Source organism: Lynx rufus, unplaced genomic scaffold (genome assembly GCF_022079265.1).
Source record: "Lynx rufus isolate CCGP_SWC_20201006 ecotype Redwood Valley unplaced genomic scaffold, mLynRuf1.p SCAF_3, whole genome shotgun sequence".
Taxonomy (NCBI): Eukaryota; Metazoa; Chordata; class Mammalia; order Carnivora; family Felidae; genus Lynx; species Lynx rufus.
Window position 1 is genome coordinate 71069992 of NW_025814845.1, and position 5778 is coordinate 71075769.

Below are 5778 nucleotides of genomic sequence, written 5' to 3' on the forward strand. Positions count from 1 at the left end.
ACTTTGTCATCATATTTCTTTTAGTCTTCTCTGGTCTTGTGACAGTTTCTCAGTCTTTTCTTGTTTTTCATGACTTTGATGATTTTAAGGTGTATTGGTTAGGTATTTTATAGAATATCCTGAATTTGGGTTTGTCTGATGTCTTTCTCATGACTGAAGTGAGGTCATGAATTTTGGGGAAGAATACCACATGAAGAAATGTTATTCTCATCATATCATATCAGGGCACACGTGCTATTAACATGATTTATCACCAATGATTTTAACACTGATCATCTGGTCAAGGTAATGTTTGTCACGTTTTTCCACGGTAAAGTTATTTTTTCCTTTTCCCTATTCTAGTCTTTGGAAGCAAGTGACTAAGTCCACCCCACATTCAAAGGATAGGGGAATTAAACTCTACTTTCTAGAGAGGAGGGAGGGCATCTATATAAATTATAAGAAATTCTTCTTTAAGGGAGATTTGTCTCTTTTCCTCCATTTGTTTACATCCATATAGCTCATAGATATTTATTTTATACTTTAGATTACAATCCAATACTACATTAATTATTTTCATTATTCAGATTGTTCTAGCTTTGATCATTGTGATCTTTCAGGTTGGCTCCTTTGTTCCTTTAACATTTACCATCCCTCCCCTCCCCCTTTTAGTACTTCCTTACTTCCTGGTGCGGCAAAATGTCACGGGTTCACCTTGTGTTTACCTGCCCTATCCATGCAATCAATTGACTTTGATTTTTAACCTTATAAAAACAATGAGTAAATGTATTTGACTTCCTGTATATAATACCTTGTGCAATATCATGAATGCTTTTGGTGATACTGATGCTACAGGCCAACAACAAAACAGCATTTTACTAGATGCATTACACTGGACAAAATGTATTGGATGCTCGTATCTGGCCTGAAGACATTGTTAGGAAAGTGATAAAAGAGACACTTTAGGTTGGATTGCACACTTTCCTTTTCACTTCCTGCCATTATGTAGAAATAGTTTGGAGAGAACACTGTGGGGAAGGGCGGTGGTTTCACTACTTACCACACACAAAATCAGGCATGACCTTAGTGTTTGTTTTATTCAGCAAACTAAGTTTCCATGGTAAACAACACTGGCCCCAGACTCCAAACAGCTGGGAACTATCTTCAGCAAATAAATAAATAAATAAATAAAGTGTAATTTATTGCTTTTTTCTTTCTCTTCCCCTCATCTCCCATTAGTATTAAAAGCTCTGATACTTCCATTATTTCAGCCAACAAATAAGTGGAATCATCCTCTTACACCCATCTTCTCGATGTCCTTATCTTTCTCACCATTGTCTATCCAAAACAAGTACAGACTAGTTTTAGCTTCTTTCTACCTTCTGGTACAGCTGGAAATTAAGTCAGTAACTGACTGCCTCCTTTGTCCTTTAACACTGGGAAGATGTACTGCCAAACAGGTAGTGACTGTGCAGTACAGGTTTGAGGGGTCAGCATCTATTTAAAAAGTACCTTCCTGGCCCCAGTCACAGAGCCACTGCTGAGAACTCAGCACCCCCTTTACCCACCCCCCCAGTCCCCTAGCTTCCTGAATCACCATGCCCCCACCAGCCTTCTCTAGCTGTTGCCTTCCACAGGCCCTTTCCACCAAGGAAAAGGAATCATATCATATGTCTGCCATCCAGAACCTCCACTCTTTGGACTCTTTTGCTTATGCAAATAAGGGTGATGATCTGCTTCTGTTGGCACTGAGAATAATATCCATGTAAGAATTCAACAGAGAAATGGCAGGAAGATCCTTATTACTCTCCAAGGAATCGCTGATGATTATGATAAAAAGAAACTGGTGAAGGCGTTTAAGAAATTTGTCTGCAATGGTACTGTAATTGAGCATTCAGAATATGGAGAAGTAATTCCCTTACAGGGTGACCAGTGCAAGAGCATATATCAGTTCCTCATAGAGATTGGACTGGCTAAGGACGATCAGCTGAAGGTTCATAGGTTTTGGGTGCTTTTGGCTCACTGAAGCTTAAAGGAGATTTCCTTGCAATGAATAGAATTTCCCTTCTGTTCCTTGTCACAAGTTTTTTTGTTTTTGTTTTTGTTTTTTCTCCCACAAGTTTAAAAACCTCACAGCTTGTATAATGTAAGTATAATGTAACCATTATATTATATAACCATTAACATATATAACCCAATATAACCATTTGGGGTCTGCTTTTAACTTGGACTAGTGTAACTCCTTTGAGCAATAAACTGAAAAGAGCCATGCAAAATAACAAACAAACAAACAAATAGTACCTTCCTATAATGGTTTTATCTGAGGAAAATAAGGAGTTATTGCCTCCAACAGGTATTAGGAAAAACAAGCAAATGAACAAGTGAGATAAAAATACCTCTGCACAACAAAGGAAACCATCAACAGAATGAAAGGCAAGAAAGGTAGAATATATTGCAAGTCATATACCTAATAAGGGGTCAGTATGCAAAATTTATAAAGCACTTGTACAACTCAATAGCAAAAAAAAAAAAATCCAATAAAAATGTTCAGAGGAACTGAATGGACATTTTTCCAAAGAACACATGCAAATGACCAAGAGGTATATGAAAAGGTGCTCAACATCACTAAGCATCAAGGAGATATAAATCAAAACCAAAATGAGATATCACCTCACACCTGTTAGAATGACTATCATCAAAAAAACAAGGGATGACAAATGTTGATGAGAATATGGAGTAAAGGGAACACTTGTATGCTGTTGGTGGGAATGTAAATTGGTGCAGCCACTATGAAAAACAGTATGGAGTTTCCTCAAAAAATTAAAAATAGATATACCATATGATCCAGCAATTCTACTTCTGGATATATATCTGAGGGAAATGAAATTACTACCTTGAAGAGATAGCTACGTCCCTGTGTTTATTGCAGTGTTATTTACAGTAGCCAAGATGGAAACAACTATATATATATATATATATATATATATATATATATAAAATGTGTGTGGGAAAACACACAAAAATATTATTAAATATTATATTTATTTTTATAATATGTATATTTATAATAAGAAAATATTATTCAGTCATAAAAATGAAGGGAATCCTGCTATTTATGACAACATGGAGTGATCTTGAGAACATTATGCTAAGTGAAATAAGTCAGAGAGAGAAAGATGAATACTGTATATGTGGAATCTAAAAATATGAATTCATAGAAAAAGAGAACAGATTGGTGGTTGCCAGGGGTGGAGGTAATCAAAAAGTACAAATTCCTACTTATAAAATAAAGAAATCCTGGCGATATAATGTCCAGCATGACAACTACAGTGAACAATACTGTATTGTGTATTTGAAAGTTGCTAAGAGAGTAGACCTTAACATTTCTTGTCACAAGAAAAACAAACTGTAACTATGTGAGGTGATGAATTTTGACTAAACATGTTTTGGTAACCATTTCAGAATACATCCATATGTCCAATCATTATGTTGTACACCTTAAACTCATACAATGTTATTTCAATTATATCTCAATAAAACTGGAAAAAACCACTGTGTTTTTCCTAAATTATAACAAATAAAAAGTGGTCTCAAAGTGGGCTTGAAAATCCACTTGATTTATACTTGAAAACCCACAAATTAGTTGGCGTATTCACATGTATAGAAAGACTGTCAAAATATATTAATGAAACTAAGGTTCTGGAGCTGCCTGAAACAGAGCTCTTTGATCATTTCTTAATCTCAATACACAGCACTTGAGATTTCCAGATACTTTCTTCCTAAAGATTTTTTTTCCCTAATATTCTTTCAGTTATCCTGATTGTGTTTTAGATAAAGACGTAATTAGGTGGTTGTACTAGATTGCAAGGTTGGTTTCAAAGTTTTGGCAAACACAAACACAAAAACCAGATTGTCATTACAATGGCACTAGTAGAAATGGGTTTTAGTACCTACAGAAAGAACTATGACTTTTTGGTCTTAAATGTCATTGCAGAGATGTGTCAACAAAAAGGTAAGAAAAACAATGGACTGATCATTCCTTCAGACAAGTGATGTTCAAACTTGTTGGTACATTAGAATCACCTGGGAAACCACGAAAAAAATAATGATGACTGAGGTCAATGTCTTGATGGGCCCAGGAATTTGCATCTCTTAAGACTTCCTACGTTATTATAATGTCATAGAACAAATTGTCAAATTTTAGTGAACATTTGAAATATCTGGTTAATTTGTTAACAGTGCAGATTCTTGGGACCAATGCTAGTATTCCTATTTATCAATCAGGTGTGGCATCCAGTAATCTACACTTTAAAAAGTAAGTCCTCAGAAGCTTTGGTTCTTTTGCATAATACTTTAATCTTAACTGCCATAACTTTTTAAAAATATTTATCTATTTATTTATTTAGTGAGTTGGGGAGGTGCAGAGAGTAGTGGAGAGAATCCCAAGCAGCCTCCGCACTGTCAGCACAGAATCCAACATGAACCCTGAGGTCATGACCTGAGCCGAAATCAAGAGTTGGCCACTTAACTGACTGAGACATCCAGACGTCCTCAAACTGCCATAACTTCTTGTGATACCAGTTAAGGCTGTGGCAACAGCCAAGCCCCTAGACTTCCACGCTACTCAGAGCTGTACAAAAGTCAACGGAAATGTTTGTTTTTTTGCGAGCTCTGAGGTTTCCTTATTTCAGTATGCCTTCCTTATCAGCTAGATAACTCATTCTTTAACATTCAACTTATATGTTATCTATTCTTAAATATCTTGGTTCCTGCAGGCTCCTTCTTTCTTGGCCCTTGTGTCCCTATGCAATTGTCTTACTGTTTTGTAAACCTTAATATTCTTATCTGTCTTCCATAAAACACTAAATTCTTTCAGATGACCAACTGTGATTTTTGATTTCTGTGGTTCTAGTGTGTGCTTCCATTGCTAATCACTGGGTACCCCCCAAATTCCAAGTCTTAATAGACAAAACATTATAAACACAATATACTGTTAAATATCCTATTTCAGTGATAAATGCAATATGCCATGGAAATACAGATATTTTTGTTCATCTGTGGATTTAATTTATTCATGATTTTTTTTCCTTCTCCATAATTAGCATGAATAATTCAGAGGAGGCTATATTCTGTCTAGCTGTGAATAAGAAGTTCACATGCAGTTGACTCAATTTTCCAAGCTATTGGAGAGGAACAAAAGCAGATAATCCAAAAATCGCTTACATTTGTGTGTGAAATACATTTTGGCATTTCCTTTGGAATAAGTGTGGCCAATGCTCTAGGAATTTCCGATATTTCATACAAAAGACTCAAGCCACATCTGTAAGACCTGATTCTCCAGAAGCCAAAAACATCCCTCCTGTTTAGTTCTTCCACACACCGCCCATATGGTCTACTTTCCTGAGAAGTAAGAGGAAGTTATTTAATGAGATAAAAATAAACCAGAAAGGAATTGGCATTTGTGGTGTGCTGTGTAGTTTTAATCTTGGACTCCTCCTCCTCAAATGTAGTGGTCTCCTATTTCCACAAAAACAAGAATCTTCTGTTTATGTCAATAAAAGAGTTAATCTAGCAAAATAGTTTATGCTATTTAAGATCTTAAATGCAAGCTAAAAGAATAAACAGAAATTTCTGGGGGTAATACAGTGGATTTATATTTTTCCCTCACAAATATTTAATCATTTATAGAGAAACTTTTTTTTTTCCAGAAAGACTTTTAGGTGCTTCTACAAATTAGATAATTTAAATTTACTCAAATAGGTACTTTTAGTAAAAAACAAAACAAAACAAAACAAAAAA

General features: G+C 35.2%; 1 pseudogene; it reads left to right on the forward strand.

Moving 5' to 3' along the window:
* Positions 1–1649: 1649 nt before the first annotated feature.
* Positions 1650–2005, forward strand: LOC124521105 (eukaryotic translation initiation factor 1-like; annotated as a pseudogene).
* The last annotated feature ends 3773 nt before the right edge of the window (positions 2006–5778 follow it).